At 33.7% G+C, this 25,741-nt stretch overlaps 1 protein-coding gene across 9 annotated transcripts in view; it reads left to right on the forward strand.

Annotated features, from left to right (window-relative positions):
• ROBO1 (roundabout guidance receptor 1) overlaps positions 1-25,741 on the forward strand; it is a 1,227,175-nt gene that overhangs the window by 892,178 nt on the left and 309,256 nt on the right. The window lies entirely within an intron of this gene.

Genomic DNA, 25,741 nt, shown 5'->3' on the forward strand with positions numbered 1-25,741 from the left:
GAAATCTGAGACATTGGTAACTATTTCTTTTGACTAACTCAGTTGTGCTGATGAAAACCCTTTTTTTCTAAGCTATAATAGTTATATATTCTAAGGGAAGGGAGGAAAGAATGTTAATTTGAGTGAAGTGGTTCCAATTTTAAAGGGATTTTATTGAAGCCAGAAAGGATGCATGCAAACACACATACACAAACATACATAAATCAAGGAAATCTTTTTATACGTTGTTATGGAATCGGTTAAAGCTTTACTTTGTTTTTTAATGTTTTAAAGAACACCAGATTCAAATTTTCTTCAGTTTTTTAAAATAGGTTGAAGCATATGATTTATTCATGAAATTTTGGATTGAAAAATATATGAACAACAACAAAAAAATATGAACAAAGGAAATCTCCTTCATCACCCTTGCCCTGAAATGCTACCATTACTGTGATGATTAGCTCAGTGTTATTATGGATTTTTATTCTTATAAATAATTTATACTTTAGTTTGCCTTCATCCTGTAAGATGGCAATGTATGAAATTGATTTGGTATAATTGTACCTTTGATTAATATTTAATTTGAAATTATTTTACAGATTCAAGTTTAGATGTAATTATGTCACATTTTAGGATGTCAAATATATATTAGAAAACTTGAGTATATGAGTATAGATATGTTTCTAGTCACTCACTGTTTTATTATCCAAAAGCCAACATTTCTTGAGGTGTATAAAGTAATTTATTTATATATATATATGTATATATAATAAAGCATGTATGTATGTATATATATATATATATACACACATATATATATATTTACATGTGAGTTTTTTTTTTTTTTACTTAGTATCAGAATTGATTAAATTTAGAAATTTATTCCATTGGTCTACTGAGTTTAGATCTTATTTCTGTAATATTACTTATAGAACATGTAGTGGTTATAAATATTTGCCAATTTGAAAATACAGGTCACTAATTCCACAGGTCAGGTCCTCTTGGAAGGGACTATTTTTCATCAATTAGTGAATATATTTGTGGTTGTGTTGAGGGACATGGGTAATCAGTTCACAATGAAAGCTCTTGAGCTGCTGATACTCATGCAGATGACAGGGCAGAGGACTTCCCTGAGGAATCTATTAGTCAGCTTGAGCTGATGAGTAGGAGAGGTGGCTTGAGAGAGGATTAACTTCTTCTGGAACAAGGAGTATCATCAGTCTCTTTCTCTTCCTCTAAATCCCAGTATCTTTTCTCCCCTAATAGGCTTTAGATTGTATACAAAAGAGGGGACTGCTTTAGAGTAGGGTTACACACATCTCTAAAACCTTGTTCTCCAGTTCAGCTCAAGTTTTTGGAAACCACCGATAACTTACAGTTCTGTGTACCTCCCCTGGGGAAGGGGGTCTTAATAGGTTCTTTTCAATTTTAGCAGTAAATGACTTACAAACAATGAAAACAAATAACAAAAAAAGGGCGGGGTCATTTGAATAAAGATATATAATTGTTTACCACGATTTTCCTTCCAGCAGTAGCCACTATATAAGGACAAGGACCTTATCACTCTGGGCTAACTGCTAGAACAGAACCTGGCACAGAAAAAGTTCCAAAATATTTGTGGTATGACTGTTCTGTTAGATTAATGCTTGCCGTTGATTTTCTGGGACTTCTCTAAGGACCTGATGTGCCGAGTCATGTCCTACTCTTTGTGACCCCATGGACTGTAACCCACCAGGCTCCTCTGTCCATGGAATTTTCCAGGCAAGAATACTGGAGCAGGTTGCCATTTCCTTCTCCAGGAGACCTTCCTGAGCCAGGAACCAAACCCTTGTCTCTTGCTTCTCCTAGGTTGGCAGGCAAATTCTTTACCACTGTGCCATCTGAAAAGCTGCTAAGGACCTGATAATGCCTCTTAACATTTCTGACTTAATTTTCTTATCTGCAAATAGGCAATGCTCTTTACTGTCTTACATAGTAATTATGTAATTGGTAACTATTGGAAAGTAATTTGAAATGGTCAGAGATAGGCATTGTACAGATGAGAGGTGGTTATCTTTATTAAGTAATCAATGATATCTTTAGAATATCTGATACTTCTAATGCTTTATCAAAACTGTACAGTCTTAGTACCTGAGAGAAAGCAATGCAGTGATTCTATAAACTGAGAGAAGAGGGAAAGCCAGAAGAAAGGGAGGGGGATTTAAATTTAATTAGCTCTGAAGACTGTTTCTATGATCTTTTATGTTTTTCTGTGATCTTTTCTTTAAAATTATGCTTTTCATAAGAATTTGTGCATTTTTGACAATGTTTTCCAGTTTTTGATTCTACTGATATGGACTTGTATGTCTAGGGCAGATTGGAGAGTGTGTAGGCCTTGATCATATATGTGGCGGTGGTGAAGCCTGCGTCCAGAAAGTACTTTCCTCTGTGATCTTCCCGGGCATTTCTGCTTGATGATGGGGTGGGGAAGCTGTAAGACATTATTTTGGGGTCTTTGTTTTTGAAGAACATGTTTAGCCTTAGTTTTTTGGATGGTATACTTACAGCATTTATTCTAATGACTAACCTTACATGTCTTTAATCTCATGGAAACCTAGTCTACTTTTTATGTATTTAATTCATACATGGTTAAAGCTCTTTCCTGTTCTTTTATATCTGCTGTGTCTTTTCTTTACATTATGGTTGTTTGACAGATTTAATCGTTTATGCCAGATTTTGTTCCCTGTTCAAACTGTGTTTTTGTGCCAGTGAACTGTTTATAAATTTTTTGTGTAAACATACCCATTTGTATCCTGCCACTTATAACCTTTTTCTTTTTTATCCTTGTACCATCTTAAAATCCTGAGTTTTTAAAAGGTAGAATCATTTTGTTTAAAAAAAAAAACAAACTATTATTTTGGAGACATTACATTTGGGATATATATTGTCCTATAGATAATCTCATCTTTCAAAATGACTTGTATCACATTTGGTGTTTACAAAAACTGCTCATTTATCTCACATAAGGGGCTAATCAAACTGTGCAAGTACATTCCTGGCTGTTTGGAAGCTTTCTAAGTACTGTAGAGAGAGTGCTTAGCTATGGATGATTTGTCTATATGGAACATCATTACTGAAATTCCAAACAACCGAGAGAAGAATAATTTTGGATTTTAATATTTAAGCTAAAATATTCTTTTATTTCTATTTTATATTTAACTTAGTGGGATAAATTGATCCTTAGTAAAACCTTATTATAGGATATAATCTAAATTTTTTAAAGTTGGAGAAGTTGAGGTGAAAGGCCATGTTACTTGTAATGATAACCAATGCTTCTGAGTGCTTAATATATATCAGATTCTTTATTAATTTATTTAATCCTCGCCAAAACTCAGTGAAGTAGGCATCATTTTAATCCTCACTTTCCAGATGATGAAACTGAGGCCTCGGTAGTTTAAATAATTTAGCTCATGCTCATAGTCTTTATGTTATTTTGCTTCTAACACTTAATGAAACTCCCTAGTCATGGAATTCTTAATTATTAATGTGAAACTTAAGTTTAGTTTGCATATGAGACAATTACCTTCTCAGAAAAATAATGACAAATCTTGATATATATGTATGTATATGATTTCCTTTGGAAAATAACTGCTAAGATGACTGCCAGTAAGTTGTAATTTCTTATATACACAATTTTCAAATTAAAATTTTTCATTTCCTTAATCGACATTCAGTCATAGACAAGAACCAGTAAAATGTTAACGTTGTTACATGTAATTCCTCTTTACATATGAAACTCTTACATTTTTATCCTGCCACAGTCAATTGGTTCAACACCTATACATTTTTATGTTTAAGATTAAGCCTAAGCTTTGATATCTGTGCATTACTGACATAGGTATCTATGACAAATCAAACTATCATGGAATTAATATATTCAGAAATAAAGAAAAAAAATAGACTTTTCCAATAAAATTTGAGATTGGCTAAAAAGAGAGGTGTATCAGTAGTTGTTTCACCCTCCCTTATTTTTGCCTTTATTGTCCTTTAACTGACCCCAAAATTTGCCCCTATCAACTTGCCTTTTTCAGCTTATTCTGTGATGTAAGGACAGAGTGCCTTTGAGTAAACATGATTAATTAATATGACTCTTAAAAGAACATGGTCAGTGTGTCTATGATATCAATATTCGGGATCTTCTGACGTGGCGTAGGTATTCTTTTAAAGCCTACAAATTGATAAGACGTTCACTAGATAAATAACTAGAAAGCAATAAAGCTTCAGTTGGCTTACATTGTGAATACATACAATTTCCCTTTCTCTGGTTTTGATGAAGTTTGTTCTTGTGACATGTTCAGCTTTCTGTTAGAACCATTGTATATTTAGATTCTACTTAATTTCTCTTAATCATATTGTTTTATGTTGTCAAAGTCAACACAGGTTTTCAACTTAAAACATGAGTCAGTCATCACTGGCTTAGTTTCTGTGATGTAAAAAAATCCTAATATTTCATTCCCGCTTTGCAGTGTCTGATCCAATAGATATGTGAGTTCCCCTGTTCAGAGGATCCACAGAAGCTCCATTTCTGAGGGTTCACTGGAGGCTGTATGAAGTTCAGGAACGATGATCTCCTGACAGTCAGCTATGTGGCCACTGAGAAAATCAAACACAAATGGATATATCAGATGACATATATGTCTAGGGCAGAAGTCATATTTCACTTTCATATAACAGTTTTAGAGATGACATTGTCATTATATACCTGAACTTTTAACTAAAATTGCTAAAGTATTTGTAAGCATATGAAAAATCATGTCAATGTGATGATGTTCCTTTGTTCCAGTAAGAACCACAAGAAAGGAGCGATAAATTGTTTGCAGAAACCTGTGATGGAGAATTAAGTAAACACTCAGATTAGGATAATTGCCAGATGCCTTTTTTTTTTTTCATATCCAAGTGTTTTATATTGGTAGCCTACCAATATCTGTGAGCATTCTTTTTGTAAGAGGTTTCTTAAAAGTATGAAGAATGGATGTATGAATTGCAGTCAGCTTCACAGAAAGAGCAGACCTTCTGGCACCTGGGAAGGCAGTTGAGTAGTGTAATAGTCTGAACTTGGAAAGTTTGAGAAAAAAAGCCAGAATCTAATTGAGCCGATAATTTATTTCTTTTGGCTGCCCTGCCACAAACTACCTGGTGATTTTTTTTTTTTTTTTTTTTAATATTCTAAAGAGTAAGCAGACACTGAGTTAGGAAAGTTTGCTGCAAATTAACATGAAACAAAATCTAAAAATTGCCAAGTAAGGAAGGATGATTCATCTTTAACTGAAAAAAAGTGTCAAATAGTTCTTTAAAATGTATAGCTAATTTTTGTTCTCTAAATTGAACAAAAGTTATTATATTTTCCATGTGAGAATTTTTCTAGTTATTAACTTTTTCCTGCTGCTCTTCTATGATGGTTAGTTTTCTCCTATTTCTCTCATCACACTTAATACTTTGACTCTTTTATGGACCATAGCATTCCAAAGTATTTCTCTCTCTGCAAAATATTTTTTTCCATTTATAGATGTAATTTCCATTTACAGATTTCGTTTCCATTTATAGATATAAATGTCATGAACACAGTCTAATCTTATATCATAGGAGAGAAAGAATAAATTAGAATTTTGTTGTAATTTTTCCAAAATTGTTTACTTATAAATGTCCTTTAATAGTTGATTAAAAAATCTACTACCAGCTGGTTTTGCTGCTCACAGTATTATGCTTTATTATTTAATTTATTATCAAATATTCAGCATCAGTTAATATGTACTGAAAGGCTACGGATGGTATACAACTGTACCATGTACTGAAAGAAGTATAGAAATTAATCATATGACACTTTAGGCTCTTCTAGTAGTTGCTATTCTTAAACAATATTAATAAAAGCTTACATAGGAAAAGATAAAAGAAGGGAGATATTTTCTGAATGGAAGCTGAGAGCTGGGGTTGAAGAACCTCCAGTTACTTCCTTTTTGCTTGCTTTCATGTTTAGATTCTTTGAATAAGAATTGTTAATAGGCCAGCTGAATCTAAGATAAATCCTTCAAAGCTGAGTGAATGATATGGCCCCAGAGAAATTATCTTACCGGGACATGATCTGAGTTTATGCCAAGCCCTGTCTGAATCTTCAAGATGACTAAGAACTTCTTGAGAGTGGAGTTTTGACAGTCATTCCTTAAATATAGCATCTTTTTTTCTGTATCTTATATGAAGAGTAATGACGGAAATTGAGATTTTATAAAAATGATTTATGTTTCTAGATTAAAAACAAATTAATTTACCACCCTCAACAAGTTACATTTGTGTTTAATATGGTATCAAAGGAAAAATGAATAGCCTAAATCTGTGTAATTTAGCTTAATCTAGTTTTTAAGAAATATTTGTGTTTTCTGAGGTGATGTTAATACAGAATATTTCAGATTATTTTTAAAGTAAGTGAATATCCATGTGTAAGAGAGTGTGCTGCCTATACTGATATTAGTCATTATTAAATGGGAATGTGAGTATTTAAATGATACAGCCTGAGAACTCATGACAAAATTTTTCAATTTTTGTCTTCTTATCTGGTTTTCTAACACTTAAGTCATTCTTCTACTCTTTGTTGTTGTTCAGTTGCAAAGTCCTGCCCTAATCTTTGTGACCCCATGAACTGCAACAGGCAAGTCTTTTCCGTCCTTCACTGTCTCACAGTTTCCAAAACTCATGTGCATTGCGTAGGTAATGCCATCCATCACCTCACCCTCTGTTTCCCCTTCTTCCCCTGCCCTTGGTCTTGCCCAGCATCAAGGTCTTTTCCAAAGATCAGCTCTTCACATCAGGTAGACAAAGTATTGGAACTTCAGCATCAGACCTTCCAGTGAATTTTCAGGGTTGATTTCCTTTAGGATTGACTGGTTTGATTTCCTTGTTGTCCAAGGGACTCTTAAGAGTCTTCTCCAGCTCAACACTTCAAAAAGCATCAGTTCTTCGGCTCTCAGTCTTTATGGTCCAACTCTCACATCCATACATGACTCCTGCATAATGTGGGAGGGAAAAGTAATCAGTATGTGGAAATATGTTATACCAGGTAAAAACCAATGTTAATCTTATCTGCATTTCTCAATGTGACTTCATTTGAAAATAGGCTTGGATTATTAAGAAGTTAATTTTAAATAGAAATTGAATATAAGAATATTTGAGCCTTGAAGAGAAGTAGTTTAAAATCAAAACAGACACTTAGAGCTAACTTTTATCTCCCTAAATTTTGAATATTTTTAGAATTTTAAAATCCTTTAAAAATTTAACGTGTTTCTTTTTTAATTTGATATGTTGATAACTGTGAGCAGATCTAAATTTAAACCACTGTTAATTGTATATTTTTTAGCCTTATGTTTCTAGGAGCCCATAGTGCAAAGGCTCATGTTGACCGTGTCAGAGAGATGATGGTCATTTTTGTTTTAAATCATGCCATGTGACAGGTGAGACATGTATTTTCTATATCCCTGCTGTCCTCTTAGTTTGCCACTGTTTTTGTCTTTTTGTTTTAATGAACATCCAATAAGGTAATGAAATAATGGGATATGTGCGTCTGCAAGTGCTAATCCTTTAAGAGAAAGCACTTTCATGTGTAACAGATGATTCAGTTCAGTTCAGTCGCTCAGTCGTGTCTGACTCTTTGCGAGTCTGCACGGACTGCAGCACGCCCGGCCTCCCTGTCCATCACTTACTCCCGGAGCTTACTCAAACTCATGTCCACTGAGTCAGCGATGTTATCCAACCATCTCATTCTCTGTCGTCCCCTTCTTCTCCTGCCTTCAGTCTTTCCCAGCATCAGGGTCTTTTCAAATGAGTCAGCTCTTTGCATCAGGTGGTGAAAGTATTGAAGTTTCAGCTTCAACATCAGTCCTTCCAATGAACACTCAGGACTGATCTCCTTTAGGAGGGACTAGTTAGATCTTGCAGTCTTAGGGACTCTCAAGAGTCTTCTCCAACACCACAGTTTAAAAGCATCAGAACAGATGATACCTAAGGCTTTTTTTAAAATTGAATATTGTTGCTTTACAGTGTTATGTTAGTTTCTGCTGTATAGCAAAGTAAATCAGCCCCGTTTCCTTGGATTTCCTTTCCATTTACGTCACCACAAAGCACTGAGTCAGAGTTCCCTGTGCTACGAAGTTTGTTCTTATTAGTTACCTATTTTCTACGTAATGGTGTGTATAAGTCAATCCCAATCTCCCTTTTCATCCCTCCGCCTCTTCCCCTTGGTATCCATACATCTGTTATGTACATCTCTGTCCCTCTTTCTGCTTTGCAAATAGGTACATCTATACCATTTTTCTAGGTTCTACATATATGTGTTAATTTTTTTTGCTCTTTCTGACTTCACTATGTATGACAGTCTGTAGGTCAATCCATGTCTCTCCAAATGATTCAGTTTTACTCCTTTTTATGGCTGATGTTCCACTGTATGTGTGTTCTACCTCTTCCTTATCCATTTCTCTGATGATGGATGTTCAGGTTGCTTCTATGTCCTTGCTGTTGTAAGTAGTGTTGCAGGGAATATTTGGGATGAAAGTGAAAGTGAAGTCAGTTGTGTCCGACTCTGCCACCGCATGGACTGTAGCCTACTAAGCTTCTTGGTCCAGGGGATTTTCCAGGCAAAAGTACTGGAGTAGGTTGCCATTTCCTTCTCCAGGGGATCTTCCCAACCCAGGGATCGAACCCAGGTCTCCCTCATTACAGGCAGACGGTTTACCCTCTAAGCCACCAGGGAAGATTATATATTGGGGTGCATGTATATTTTTGAATTATGGTTTTCTCTGGGTATATGCCCAGGAATGGGATTGATGGATCATATGGTAGTTCTGTTTTTATTTTTTTTTAAAGAATCTCCATCCTGTTCTCCATAGTGGGTGCTATGGAGAACTACTGAACCCCTGGTGGCTCAGTAGTAAAGAATCCACCTGCCAGTGCTGAAGAGTGGGTTGGATTCCTGGGTTGGGAAGATCCTCTGGAGAAGGAAATGACAACCCACTGCATTATTCTTGCCTGGGAAATACCATGGACAGAAGAGTCTTTTGGGCTATAGTCCATGGGGTCGCAAAAAGAGTCAAACAAGACTTAGTGACTAAATAGCAACAGCAATAATTAGTGATGTTGATCTTTTCATGTGTTTGTTGGCCATCTGTATGTCTTTTTTGGAGAAATATCTGTTTAAGTCTTCTGTCCATTTTTTGAGTTGTTTTTTCTTATTGAGCCGCATGAGCTGTTTGTGTATTTTGGAGATTAATCCCTTGTCAGTTGCTTTGTTTGCAAATATTTTCTTCTATTCTAAGCTTTGTTTTTTTGGTTTTGTTTACAATTTCCTTTGCTGTGCAGAAGCAGTAAAACACTTTTGCTAAAAATTACTTTTATTTAGCTATGTTACCTTAAAAATGCATTTTCTCCATTTTTACCTGTTTTAGTCAGATGTAAATTGGTATCATTAAATGCAAGGTTGTAAACCATTCTATTTTATTTTTAAGACTAGTGTTCAAAAACTAGCAGGTTCCATCCAATAAAGATGTTAATTTATATTATAGATTCTTCTGTTTGGAGGAGTGTCAGGGAAATGAGTATAGCTGGTGAAGTCCATTGGAGTACAAATAGAATGTGAATTGGGCTTAGGGTAACTGTGTATATTAATACATAGCTTCTCCATGTGGCTCTTAGGAACATTCTAACAGTAAACTTTTCAACAAAACTCATTATGTGCATTGAGTGAAGTAGTATTTTAAACAATTGGCTCTGTTACCTTTAAATTTGCATTAGTTTTCTTGATTATGGAATGTTGATGATAAATATTTGGTAAATTTCTCTACTTCATGTCTTTTTAAAAAAGTTTTTGATACAACATAGTTTTATGCTTTCTGATTTTTGAACAGGTTTTTTTTTTTGGAACAGGTTTTTAAAATATATGCTTGGTGTTGGAAATTATTAAACAGTGTTTTTGGCTTATTATATAGTCAATGACTTATAAAAAATAAAATTGAAAATTGAAAAAATAAAGGATCCCACATTTTAAAATGTTATCCATTTGAGAGTTTCCATTTTTTTACTGCCATTTGTTTCTTTTGAATTGGTAGTCAGTTGTCCTTAGATAAGATGAAAATCACACCTTGTCCTCCTACTTTGATTACTGAATCTTAATGCTCTCAGTGAATGAATTGTTCTCACTACAAAGCTCTAGTCCTGGAGCAGTTAAGTCGTCTTGGTCTATAGCCTAAGGAAATATGACCCTCTCTAGAAGTACTTCCCAACTGCCACAAAAAAGGGCTCTGTCTTTAACCATTACAATGGCTTTCTGCTTTCTTTTAAGAAACGTTTTGTAAATCAAGAAATCTTTTGTAATGTGTTCCTTTAATCACTTATTGCTTCTCCCTGTTCTTTTTATTTCAAAGTTAAATCAGGAATTCTAACCTTGCACTAGTTTGAAAGAAATAAAATGTTTGACTTAAATATAAATATAAATTAGAACTCAACAATGTAAGACAAAATACATTTTTTGCAAGTATCAGTCTATTATTTACCTCCAAGAGTTCTGGAATTTATAATTGTTTACAACAGTGAGATTATATTTTGAGATCATTTTATCTTTCTTGTTACTCTAAGATGAGGCAATGGGATTCTAAACATATGTTTTTACTCTGTATTTTTAGATTTTTTATTTTGCACTGTTTTAGGTTATTTTGGACTAAATCATATTGACCAGGGACCTTAAATATTGAACTCTAGGCAAAACGGCTGATGGGGATCTGTAGTTTTTTCCAGTGTTCAGTTGGCTATAGCATACTGTTAGCATTGTAGGGCCACAACTTTGTGTTTGATTTCAGTAGCGTCAAGTTAGCTGTGTACTCATCAAAACAGAACTCAATATCTCATCATTCAGCATTTTACATATTGTTGGTTACAAATGAGGATGACCAAGTGCATATATGCGTTTGATAATGAAACCTTTTTCTACTCTGTTTATTCCATAGGAGATACACACCTTCTTTATCCATCTCCATCTGTTGATTAAAGATTTAGGAAAGGAAATATGATAATTGTAAATATGCATGTTATTTTGCAAATAAAAGTAACTTTATCCCCCAGCTATAATATTTAAATATCTTAACTTCTTTTTATATACTATTTTCTTTCAGATACATTCAATTAGTAACATTTTATAAATGCTGAGTAAAGGGAAAAAAAATTCTAGCAAACTTTGTTATTTCTAGCAAATTATGTATGTGATCATTTTAAACGTTAATGTATTTTCTTAATGTTGATCTGAGTTTTAACTTGTTGTGACGTGTAGCCTGAACTTACTATGCCTTGAAATTAAAAAGAAAAAAAAGGACCCTCTCTTTTTTTGTTTTCACATGGTTGCTTTACTGGTTAGCTAAAATGGATGATATTATCACAAATACAGCTTATGCAAGGTTTTGAGAACAAGGAAAGAGATTTAGTAAAACAGAGGCTTAGACTCTGCTTAAACACCTTGTCTTCCATGCTAATCTCTTGTTTACCGTGATCCATTACGAATATTTAATGGTAGGCAGCATGCAGACAGAATTAGAGAACATATGGGTACAGTTATCCTGGCTAAAATGGCCAACGTGCCTTGTATTGTGTCTGGAAGATAACAGGACAGGTGGTAATCCATCTTCACAGAGTGGAGACAGCTGGTATTTTCCGTAAGCTGAAGCAGTCTTTTTCAATGTAGTCTCACCTCACAGCTGATATGCTGCCTATTAGTATAATTTAAAACATACATTGATTAAAAAGCATTCTGTTTTTCTGTCCAGTATCAAAAGTACCTTATGGGCCAGGAATAAATCAGTATATCATCCACATATAATTTAGTTTTTGATACTGAAAGAACATAAGCTTCAATTTGATTGTTTTTAAAATGTAAAATAAAGGTTATATTTATCTGTGGTCTTCTGTAAAATATTTTTCCTTTGAACTAGGTAAAAGAACTGTCTTCCTTGTGTTCCGTGGTCACCCAAATTATGAAATCATGAGGGAAAATAATAGTTAAACCTTCAAGATACATTTGTTAAATTTATTTTTAAAAATCATTTATCTCTCATCTAAACTGTTTTAATTTCTTATATTAATGAAAGACTCATCAGAAATATATTTGAATCAAAATAGCAGAATCTCTCAGCATCTGCTTGAAAATTCTATTTAAGTTTTTTTGTTTGCTTCATGTTATATAGTATAAAGAAGAAATTAAATGTGTTGAATTCCTGGTATATTGAAAACTGTAGTTCCGTGTTACTTACAGGCCATTTCAGATTCCAATTACCCCCTTCAAATACTGTTAAAATTTTGACAGGACCTTCAATTGCAATGGCCATATCAATTGATTTAGTCCATCTCAAAATTCCCCAAAGGAAAGTTCAGGTTAAAGGTCAGGTTACTAGTGCATGACACTCTTACTCATTTTAGTAAGGTCAGGATCAGTGGTTTCCAATAACACAATGGACGTATTTCCATCTCCCTGTCCAAGTTTAGAATAGTCAGTATTACTAATACAGCCCATATCCATAAAATAGGTAAAGGTTTTCACAAAGTAACTGAATTAAATATGATAGGAGATCCAGCACATGCAGTAAACTCTCGAGTATCAAGTGAATGCTCTTTTACTTAACCGCTCAATTTTAGTTTAATAAATTTCCTGGCTTATGTTCTTCTACATCAGTTTTGAAAAAAATTATCTAACTGTGCTCCACAAAAGTAGACTTCAAAACTACAGATGTGAAATCAATAATTTGCTGTAGATTGTGTTTCAGAGCTTCTCAAAGTATGGGTCTAATTATCTACTAATTCCTTTAAGTCCTTTCATGTCTGTAGTTCCATGTTTTCTAATAGTAAAGTTCTCCTTTTACTTACATGTTTTTAGAACAGTTCACATTATTTGGTGCAGTGACAAAATGAAAGATCTTTTTGACCTAACTTTCTCCTCAAGGTGTTATTACGTTCAAGCTATGTTTTTGTTTTTTTTTTAATAAAAAAATTTCTACTTTATTAATTGGAGGGTGATTACTTTACAATATGGTAGTGGTTTTGCCATACTAAAGTCTAGATCATCAGTTCTCAAATTACCTGGACAACTTGTTAAAACCTGGATTCCTGGGTCCTGACCGCTATATCTTCTGAATTAGCAGGTTTGAGTTTGGGCCTGAGAATTTGTGTTCCTGAGTTCCCAGGTGTTGCTGATGAAACAGGTTCAGAGACCACACATAGAGAACTTCTATGCTATAAAATACTTTTAACTTTGCTTTCAGCATATTTCAATTAGGTAACACTTTTCAAAAATATGACCTCTATGTAGTGGGAAAATTACCCGGAGAAATACCTAGAATATTTGTCATAGCAGATGAGCAAAGCATTTGCTCTCTTGACTTGGGAGGGGCATTTATGGAAACCATGGGCATTTCCTCTCACTTCCCATTTTCTCTCTGTCCTAACTGTCTTTACACCCTGTAGTTTTATTCAAGACTTCCCTAATAGTTGACTAACCAACTTTCTTATGAATTACTTAATGACATTTCATATTTTCATTGATCCTTTCTAGAAGTTGAATCAGTTTTGGTATTGGTTTGGCCAGAAAGTTCCTTTGGGTTTTTATGTAAACTGAACAAACTTTTTGGCCAACCCAATGTTAGTAGGATTGGAAAGAGTGAAACATTCTTGCATCATCTTGGCAGGAATTCTTCAAAATTGCCAATTCTTAGGTGGAACCTCGATATGATTTGAAGTCATCTTTTATTGAGGACACACACATATACAGAAACACCTCTTGACATTTACACATGTTAAGTATATGAAAGACAAATGTGACAGCTTTGAAATATATAAAGTGTCTTGAAATTTCAATTTAAGAAGAACTTTATACTCAATAGGACCATGTAAGATTCTCTATAAATATACACATGTCTTTGATTGCCTTATACATTGAGGATCATTCATTTTGAAGTGCAAATTTACTATCCCTCCTTTGTTCTCTTATTCAAAATAAGGAAGTTCTTTGTTATCAGGTAGTGTATACTAAGACTCAACAGTATTTTGATATACGTATTTTCTTTTCTTTGTGTCTTCACAAAATTCCACTGTTGGTATCTGAAGTGAAGTGTCGTGTCCGACTCTTTGTGACCCCATGGACTATAGAGTCCATGGAATTCTCCAGGCTAGAATACTGGAGTGGGTAGCCTTTCCCTTCTCCAGCGGAGCTTCCTGACCCAGGAATTGAACCGGGGTCTCCTGCATTGTAGGTGGATTCTTTATCAACTTCTGACTTTACATTAATTCAGATTTGGAAAGTTTCGGGGTCAAATGATTCTATTTCTTTATTGTGGCATCAGTGGTTTTTATAGTTTTAAGTATTAGAATGAATGTAGGATACCTAATGGTTAATCAGCAAATATTGATTGTTACTAAAATTAACTCATAGATAGTTTTAATTGCATAATATGTGATATTAAAATTAAATAGTATTTAACAAAATATACTGTTGGTCTTAGAATAGAAGACTCCTTTTATTCCTAGGTTTTTGTTTTCTTTTTTTTCCAGAATTGCTCTTTTAACCTTGATCTGTCTTCAGTATAAATATCAAGTGAATACCTTCTTTCAAAAGAAAATGGAAATGAGAATAGCAGTTTATTAATTTTGAGTTTGATGATTTAATTTGTTAGGAGATCAAAATATTCACAACTCTAAATAAATCCTTTTGCTACCGGGAAATGACATTATACATTTTCTTTTTGAGCACGTAATTAGAGGAAAGGTATGTTATGCTTAAGATGCTTCAGTGGGTTCAATAGAGCTATCTCATCCCCTAGAGGAACTTTCTGTTTGCAACTGTTGGGCAAGACTCTCATGCTTTTAAATTGCGTAGGACTCACACTGGCTGTATTTTCCTTTCTGAACCAAGTAAACAGATCATGAAATGTATAACTTAATCCTTTCTGTAGACATGAAAATGATTATATATATATGTATATGGCTCTTTTCATTCTGATTCTCTGAACAATTCCAACGTTGATGTGAAATGTAATTTTCTGTTTAAAGAAGAATGTATTCTATATTTTGAACATACCTGGTGCCAATTGGAGTTTGACTCTCACTGGGCTATAGTGAACTGGAGGTAAGGAGATTCAGGCTAATCACCATTTTCCTGTACTGAAATACAACACTTCATAAGTTACCATTATAAGAAGAAGCATGGATCATAGTTAGATTTTCTTTTTGTCTTATCTATATACTTAATAATTTAAACGTTATTTGTAATTAAAAGAAATCTTTAAATTGTCTTAAGCTTCATGTTCATATTTTTGGATTATTGTTTTTAATACTCATTTTTCAGTAAAACTCCAAAAATTGATTTTTTTCAGATTAGGGTATGGAATGCAGTTTATGTTGTTATTGCATCTATGTTGAAAGACTGGCCAAAAAATGTCTATTGGAAAGATTTTAGCAAGTTCTAGAGTACAGTTTACTTGGATGTTCCATGCAGCTCATGAATGTTTTTTTATCTGTGGAATAAAAATTGTCTTTACTCATGCTGCAAGTATGTAGTTTCAAGGCCTATAGCAGACTGGTCTAGTGGAAAGCTAAGGTTGGTTACCTGATAGCATAAAGCAGGGGTCCCCAAACCCCGGGCCATGGTTTGGTACCAGTATGTGGCCTGTAAGGAACTGGGCCACACAGCAGGAGGTGAATGGGTGTCCTCCACAGTACCGACCCTTGGTGCCAAAAATGTTGGGGACCACTTGTATAGAGGATGAATTTCCAAAGGGGAGAGATTCACATAACATGTGATTCTAATGAGCTCAGAAAGTGGTAAAGGAAAAAGAACCGCAATTAGTACCAAATACAGTAATTTTTCTGCTTATAACCAGCTTTTAATATATTCATTTTAAATGGCTACTCAGACTTAGTGGTAATCTCCAGTACATATGAGTCATCATTTATAAACCCTGTCTTTTGCAAAATTGCATATTTACCACATAACACAAGTCTCTGAAAGACACTGATGTTTAGCAATTTCCTTGGTTTAGGGATTGTACTGTCTGGACACCAGATAGGGTAGGAAATAGCTAGTTTTCTTGATGGTAGGTTATGTTGTTAAAAATCAGGTTTACATTATAACTGCATACAAATAAATGAATAAGAGAGCATTATGAATTTGGTAAGGGATACATCATGGTGTAATAATTAAAGAGCAATGAGATAGAAACAAATTTTTGCTGAATATTAATTTATAAATATCCTTCTTTACTGATGTACTCTTAAGGGATACAAACCAGCAAAAATTACTGGTCTCGTCACATTTTAAAGAAAAAAAGATTGAACTATTCCAATGTTTACAGAGTTTTTTTTAATCTCTCATTTCATTACATTTTCATGAAATGTCACTTTCTTTGGGTGGTGTACAGCTTCTTATAAGACAGTCAAATGGTTAGAAATTTGTATTTTTACACCTTTTAACTGAAGGGGAATTGCTCACTTTTTAAAAAGAAAGCTCTTAATCATAAGATTTAAAATTAGATTTTCTTCTTTTATAATGTTTTCTATGTAAGCACTTTTCCTGGTGCTGGTAATACACATGTCATGAAATAAAAGCACTCTGCAGGAACCTGAACCTGATCTTATTTTCTACTTACCATGAACTTACAACTGTCAGACTTGTCATGAATACACCCCAGAAGTGAAAGAATAAAAGTTGAAGAATACCATGAATTATTTCAAATAGTTATAACTCAGAAGAACAAATTTTTTCTTCTTTTTTTCCCCTACTATGTGTGAGTTGTATCAGTGTAACTTGGAGTACCATGTAAAGTTGCATAGTTTGTTCACTACCAAGGGTCAGTTTGGCCAAGGGAGCAAATGGACTAGAATCCAACTGACTCTATTCTACCTGGCCAAGTTTGCAAGACTGCATCTTCAAGATGGACCTGTTTGCTGGTTTATAATGCTAAACATATAATGCTAGTTTAAGTTAGCTGAAGTCTTGAACCCTTTTATAAGGTTCTTTGTATAATTATTACATCTTGCTTTGTTGCTATGCTAGATTTATTCATTCATACTCTTTAAAAATGTTTATTGAAGTATATTTGACAGATTATGTTATGTTAGTTTCAAGTATACTACGTGATGATTTGACGTGAACGTGCATTATGAAATGATCTCCATGTTAAATCCAAAAACCATCTGTTCCCATACAAAGTTATTACAGTTATTATTGACTATATCCTTTATGTTGTGTATTGCATCCTTGTGACTTATTACATAAGTGGAGATTTGTATCTCTTAATCCCCGACACTTGATTTGCACACTTGCTACCCCTCTTCCTTTTGGCAGCCACTAGTTTGTAATTTGTATCTGTGAATCTGTTTTCATTTTGTTTTGTTGGTTTTGTTTTAGGTTCCACATATAAGCAAGATCATACAGTGTTTGGCTTTTTCTGTCTGACTTATTTCACTTAACATTATACTCTTTAGATCCAGCCATTTTGTTACATATGGCAATATTTCATTTTTTTAATGACTAATAGTGCATTGTGTGTGTGTGTGTGTGTGTGTGTGCCATCTTCTCTATTTATTTTTCTATTGATAGTCAAAATCAATTGGTGGGTAATGTTCATTTGCTTCCATATTTTGACTACTCTAAATAATGCTTCATTGAACATTGTAGTGCATATATATTTTACAATTAGTGTGCTTTTTTTTCAGATAAATACCCAGAGTTGAAATTTCTGGATCATAAGTTAGTTCAATTTTCAGTTTTTTGAGAAACCTCCATGCTGTTTTCCATTGTGGTTGCACCATTTTACAATCCCACCAACAGTGTAAGAAGGCATTCATATTCTTTTCAGAGTTTTTTGTAGGAGTGATTCTCACAATGTAGTCCAGAGATCCTTTCAGGGAGTCTATGAAGTCAAAATCATCTATGGCTAAACGATCCATTCAAAGTTGAAAGATGAAACAATGGATTTTAATGTAACAGATTGCAGAAAGTTCACCGAAGTGGTTTCAGATTTGCCACTGCTACTAACATTTAAAGAACTACCACATATTGAATGTTGTAGTAGAAAGAAGTATTTTCATAATTATCTGAGAAAGCTATTAATTGCTAACTTTCCCAACTACATGTCTTTGTAAGGCTGGATTTTCTTCATATATTTCAACAAAATAATATATTGCAACAGACTAAAGGCAGAAGTAGATAGAAAAAAATCCAGCCATCTACTCATTAATTAGACATTTTAAAAAAACCTGAAAAAATGACAGACAATTGTCTTTCTTTTCACTAACTTTATTTGCCTGGGAAAATAGTTATTTTTCAAGAAATTGTTTTTCTTCTTTTTTTTTTTTACTGACATAAAATAGGGTTGTTTTTAATTTAAAGTACATTAATAAATATTTTAGATGTTTCTCCATTTCAATTTCTAATATAATTGTATCAATGTATAAAATTCTTATAAATGAAAGCATTTTGGGGTCGTCAGTGATTTTTAAGAGTACGAAAGCCTCCTGACAGCAGATCATTTTTAGAACAGCTTTAAGATATCAGGATGTCTAACATTTCTTTGTTATCAATAATAGTGCTGTTCAAAGGATTGGACTTTATGTACCCATATATATATGGTCTAGGAGAAATGCTTGTCTTAAAGAAATCCAGTGCTCCTATTTTTTAGGGATCCCTTCAGTTTCACATTTGATTCATCATGAGCCAGCCTTCAGGGGCAGATATGTTGACTCAACTCGGCAAACACAGAGAGAAGCTGCATCATAAAGGCCAAGTCAGTGGCTGTCAGGATGGTTTTAATTAACAGGAAGGCACTATTGGTCCCATTTTGTGTGCACTTCAAAATGTTAGTTGTCCATTGAGATGGCTCACAGATGAGGCACTACTTGAGGCTGGTTGAAATGCAGCTGTGGCGTGCTTTTCTATAGAAGACAGGAGAGAGGAGTTTGGAGCAAATGATTCCATGTGAATTAGAAACTGTTTTATGAGAGATGTTGGACAGCTGGTCTGTTCATCATGATTGTCAGAGAAACCTTAATACAGCAGGGAAGACCTTAGGATTCAGGAGTAAGAAGCTTATTAGTGACACCTAAATTATATCTTTATGAAACAACACAGAGAAACACAAAACAATCCTTCCTCCTCCACATTTATAAAATTCCTGTACTTTGATTAAAATTATCCTGACCTCTACATTGAAACAGTTCTACCATCAGACTTGGTCTTGACAGTCAAGCACGCCATTAGCTGCAGAAGGTGATCTATCACAGTGGTTAAAGCACTGGCTTTGAAGTCAGTCAGACATACTCAGATCCACATCCTGCCCGTAATGCTTTCTGACTGTGTGAATGTTAGCAAGTTACCTTTCTTCACCAGGATTTCTCGGGTATGAAATATCTACCCACACGTGTACACAAAAAAGCACACACATACGTAGACGCACACAAATAAAAATTTTAGTCATCTAAAAACGTACTCATATTACCTAACATTTATTTACTACCCTCTGTCAGGCCCTGTTATAAATGCTTCATGTGGAACCACTGTCGCTTCTTACAATAACCCTCTGAGGTAAATAAAATCAATGCTCCCATTTATAGATGAGGAACCTACTCTTAGGATGATGAGTAAACTTACAGGTTACACAGAATGAGTAATTGGCAGTGCCTGGGTTTGAATCAAGGCAATGTGTCCTATTCTTTTCTACTCTGTTCTTTGTCTCTAATAGAATCAAGCATGTAAAAGTCTCCTTGCAAAACATACTTCTACCTAAACTTTCTTCCTTTTTAAAAAAATAATTGCCTCAGTGTTCTTTTAAGAAGTAATAGAAATTTGCTTATTAGTTACTTTTTAAAACAATGAAGACTGAGGCAAGTGTGGTGTCAGATTTTGTCTCCTCCTTTCAGATGCTTTTATATGACATATTCCTTTGAAGTTAAGCTGGAAGGCAGGTGTTGTGGGGCAAAGCATCTGAAAGTAAAATTGACTAAATATGGAGAAAGCATTTAATTGTTTAGTAGCTAAGACTTTCTGTTGGTCAAATTGAAAAGCCATAATATTTATGGTATATGATGTGTGTGGCATTTGAAGTTATAAAAGAGGATCCAAAAGAATATTCCTCATTGAAGATTATGTTAATACAAAGTAGAAAACTTTAATTATGTTTTTAATTTTCACTTATTTGTTTGTATTTGAAGAGAGTTATGTTTCTGTTTGCCCTATGCAAATTGTGGCTACCTCTTCATTATTGAATATCTATATAATTAATCCTGTCTATGTAAATAAACAATCTTTCAAAATCTTTCTCTACTTTATCTTCTTGTGACTTACAAGTAAAAGAAAATTAAAACTATAGAAAAAATACAACTCTATAGCTAGGACTTTTAGAAAAATACTACAAAACGTCTCTGTACCAATAAATATATTTTAATATTTTACTGTTCTATAGAAATTCTGTATTATTTACCTTAAGAAAACACAAAATGAAAATCTAGTTATATAAAAAGTTATTCATTGTGTATTGAAGCTAGCAGAAGATAAAGCAAGAAAAATCAGTTTAGATTTTAGAAATCTCTATCACTTCATCTTTGCAAACCAGAAAGGGATTTATTGTCTATGAAGTTAGTAGTATGGATAAGAGAATTCTTTGATGTAGAGCTTAAAATGATTCTTTGATTTCAAACATGATTTACATGTTTAAATAGACCTCTGCTTCACTATGTATTAAAATGTTATCATACATTTATTTCATTTTATTATTTCATTTTTTAAAAAATAAAACTATAGATATTTATTTCATGGAGCACAGAAAATATTCTACCCTGCCAATAGCTTTGAAAATCATGAAAGATGCCAAAATACTAAGTGGTCATGGATTAGGGACACTTGAGTGGTTGCCTGAGTTCCATTGCTTTCTGGGTTGTTTATCAGCGATTCTTGAATGTGCGATGGACCTAGAGTCCACTATAAGAAACAGAAACTGTAGTTGTCTGAAAAGAACTGTAAAGGGCACTCATATCGCATCAAGCTGATCTTTCTCTCCCCCTAGCAATAAATGACAGGAAGAAAACAATGGGAAAAGTGGCCACCATAATGGAAAGGTGGGCAATCACAGAAGTTATTAGTGTAGACATTTGATGGGGTCTAATCTACCTATGGAATACTGTATTCTGTCAAGAAAAGAGAGCTAATGCATCTTCTAAATATCAAAAGACAGGAGCCAATTTATGCCTGTCAGGCCTCACTTTTCACAGATTTAAATCATTCCTGTTAGAGAGATACATTACTTCCATTGTAGTCAAATTTCCCTCTTGATTTTAGTCAAAAATAATTTTAAAAGCTTTCTGACAATTTAAAAGAGCATTTTAAAATAAATGGCATTATTTAAAAAATCCCTACTGGATACCAGAAATTACTATAATTAGTAGCAAGTTTTAATGTTTTGCATTGCTTCTCTCTTATATTTACTATATTTTAAAGTAAAATTTCTTCAAGGCACACTCCCATCGATTATTAGATCTGTTTTCCTTGTAAATGTTGAAGAGTTGTATAAAACTTTTGCTGTCTCTAATTTGAGTGAACTTTACATTATTATTTTTGTTGGCTGAATGAAAATCCCTAATGATATTTCATTGGTTAATTAACTTCCTAATATTTGCAGGTGTGGCATCTGCTATATTCTTGATTGTCATGGAATAATGAAATCGTGGGCTGGAAGACATGAATGTGGAAATTTTCCCTACCCATTATATTTCTTATGCAAGCAATATATCCTAGTTACTTCAGGTCAGCATGACATTGTGTGCAAAATTACATACTGCGTGGGACCAGATGAGACATTGCCATATATTGCTCATGAGGATGCAAATTGCCACTTATCTGGAAAAGATTCTCACAATAAAAGAACAAGCAATTTCTCTCTCTGTAGTGAGGCTGTTAATATCTCCATGGATGGGTAATGAGAAAGAGACAGATGAGAGGAATAAAGGTGTTACATTTCATTTTCTATTTTATTTTTTCTTTTATGTAACTTCTGTCAAATTAATAGTATAAAAGTACTTGTTTCCAATTTTTTATTATTTCCATTCTAGAACATGACATCAATTTGAGAGAAAGAGATAATATCTTATTTTATATTGGAAACTGGTTAACATATTCCATAATCCAAATAGTATTTTTTTTTGTTTCTAAAGATAATATAAAAAATCAATTTAGAAACATTTCAATACTCCAAAATCGTAAGTGAAAATGTCCGTGCATTCTTCTATATATGTAGGCAAAGATAAAAGAAATAGAAACTGTCACTCCTGAAACTATTTTTATGGAGCTAAATCCTGGGCCAATTTAAAAATGTGTAATAGGGTTTCTTTTTAAAACACCAGTGAATTTATTAATATAAATGCCTTAGTTAATTTGGCAATCAGTATTTTCTTTAAGAACAACATGCATGTTCTTTTATCAGATCTGCAGATTAAGAATTTTAATTTATGTTCTTAGGCCTGCCAAAATGTTCTGAATGTTCAATACAATAATTTAAAACCTGTAAATCTATACATATATTTTTTGATAATAAATATTTAGCAGTTATTTTTTAGTTTAGAGTCTATGTTTATGTCAACATTGAAGAATAATAGAAATTATCAAATAATCTTAAATTTATTTAGAATTGTGGTTGATTGAACCAAATTAAATATTAATTTAACAACTACTTGTTAATATGTCGGTATTGATTCTGTCTTTGAGAAGTACAATTGCATGTAGCTGAACTTTCTGTTTTCTTGTGGTTGGGCTTTAAATTACCATGTCTTCTGGTTTCAGTGTTTTTCCTGGGGCGCAGATCATATTTCTTACTGCCGAAGCCCAGAAGTAATAGCTTCACACATCTAGGGTCCCAGAGGCTTTCCTGGCAGGTACTCTGAGAGTAACTGCAGTGCTCTAGACTGTGGTGTAGACGTGAGTCCTAAAGTAACAGTGATACTGTTGAAAGCAGTTTTGCTTCCTAATACAATCCATAATTATCTGCATTTATCTCATTGTCTAAATTCCAACCGGTAACCTATCATGCTGACAAATTCTTAGAGGATGCCATGGTTCTATAGGATGTGTGCTTTTCTAGATGATGTTATTTTAAAGGAAGCAATCACTGTAACAAATAGGCAAAAAAAAAAAGTTGAGAAATGGTAAGGAAAAATCTGCAAATATGTGGTAGCACTTGCATTTCTTTTACATCTAAATGAAAGTGTGTTTAATATCAGTTTTTGAATATGAGATTTTTATTTTTAAAGCATGTCTTTGGTTGTTGTTGCTTTATAGCCATGTCATATTTACAGGTATTTAAAAACTTATGTTCAGAGACTAAACATCTCCAGTTTTCCCAATTGCTAGATATCATCTAATACAGAAACAGAAGTATATAAACTAGAATTAAAGTTAGCTACCTGTAGTGTGGCATAACCATGCATCCTTCTGTTGAATATTAAATTGCCAAGAAGTAACTATTTCCATGATGTTAAAACATTATCATTGAATAACAATCACTTTTGTAAGTTATTTAATAAGATAATTATAGTTTGCAATGAAAATTACCCACAGTTTTAATGGCAGCCAGGTATATTAAGTCACAAAGCATGGCATTTACAGTTGGGATTTCCATCCTCTGAAAATATCTCTAAGTTGTCTCTCACCCTCTAATTGCTTTAACTTTTAAGAAAAGGAAGTAGTATGTTTATTCTGTGATTAGTAAAGATCCAAAGGGCACTTATTATTTTAAAATGGAGTCAGTTAACGACTCCACAGTTTGGTGAACACTAGGGAACTAGTACTGGCACAGACACAGAATAAATCGAATTGTAAGTGGGAGGAAAGAACAAATACCTTGGCTCATGCTTTGGGCCTGGATGTTTCGGGCATGTTATAACAAATGTCTGTCTAGTCAAGGCTATGGTTTTTCCACTAGTCTTGTATGGATGTGAGAGTTGGACTATAAAGAAAGCTGAGTGCTGAAGAATTGATGCTTTTCAACTGTGGTGTTGGAGAAGACTCTTGAGAGTCCCTTGGACAGCAAGTAGATCCAACCAGTCCATCTTAAAGGAAATCAGTCCTGAATATTCATTGGAAGTACTGATGTTGAAGCTGAAACTCCAATCCTTTGGCCACCTGATGTGAAGAGCTGACTGATTTGAAAATACCCTGATGCTGGGAAGATTGAAGGGGGGAGGAGAAGGGGATGACAGAGGATGAGATGGGTGGATGACATCACCGATTCAATGGACATGAGTTTGAGTAAACTTTGCTATATTTTCCATCTACATTTGGCATAAAATATATGTGTATTTTATACCAAATATAGATGGTATAGCTCCAGTATTTTGGTCATCTGATGTGAATAGACGACTCATTGGAAAAGTCCCTGATGCTGGGAAAGATTGAGGGCAGAAGGAGGAGAGGGTGTCATAGGATGAGATGGCTGGGCCACATCACTGATGCAGTGAACATGAACTTGGGCAAACTCCAGGAGATGATGAGGGACAGGGAGGCCTGGCGTGCTGCAGTCCATGGAGTTACAGATTCAGACACGACTGAGCGACTGAACTGACTGAACTGACACTATTGGTGCCTTTGGGCTTCCTGTTCTCTTTCTCTGCCAATATCTAGACTGTGCCTGCTAAATCCTTTGGTTTTATTTGCTCAGTTTACAAAACAAGTGAAAAGAGACATGATATAAAAAAATAGAAAAATTACTTTTCAGATGGAGATGGGATATTTGTATGTATACATGTAAGTATTTATACATATTTATAGTATGAGCTATTTATAAATTTTGAAGATCAGGCCTTTGTCAGTAGTAGTATTTGCAAGTGTTCTCTCCCATTCAGTAGGTTGTCTTTTTGTCAGTGATTTCTTTTGCTATGGATTTTAAGTTTAATTAGGTCAAATTTATTGCCCAGTCATGCCCTCAATCTTTCCCAGCATCAGGGACTTTTCATTGCCCAGTCATGCCCTCAATCTTTCCCAGCATCAGGGACTTTTCCAATGAGTTGTCTGTTAACATCAGATGACCCAGCTACTGGAACTATACCATCTATACTTGGTATAAAATATATATGTATTTTATATGAAATATAGATGGAAAATATAGCAAATACATATATTTGGAAATGATGTATAAAATAAACACTATCTGTATTTTATATTTTTTTTTACTGTGTCACATATGAGTTCTACCATTTACCATGTAAGTTGTACCATTAACAAGCATTTGTTATATCTAAGTCAAAAATCCAGAGAATACTTTGTTATACCATCTTTTTGTTCCCACTCAGGAATGAGAATCTTTCATACTCTTATTATTATTATTTTTTTTGTATCTATGTGAAGTGATGGACTCTAAGTAAACTTATTATGGTAATTATTTCACAATATACATAGGTCAGACCATTTTACTACACACCTTAAGCTTGGCATATGTCAATTATATCAGTAAAATTGGGAGGGGAAAATGTTTTTATTGATGTATTGCTGAGTTACACTATTATATTAGTTCCAGATGTATAGTAGCATAGTCATTTGGTACTTTTTATAGATTGTACTTCCTTACAAGTTATTGCAAGATAATGGCTATAATTCCCTGTGCTTGCAATATATTCATGTTTCTTATCTATTTTATACATGGTGGTATGTATTTCTAAATCCTGTACTTCTGTT

This window comes from Odocoileus virginianus, chromosome 25 (assembly GCF_023699985.2).
Source record: "Odocoileus virginianus isolate 20LAN1187 ecotype Illinois chromosome 25, Ovbor_1.2, whole genome shotgun sequence".
In the NCBI taxonomy this organism is placed as follows: domain Eukaryota; kingdom Metazoa; phylum Chordata; class Mammalia; order Artiodactyla; family Cervidae; genus Odocoileus; species Odocoileus virginianus.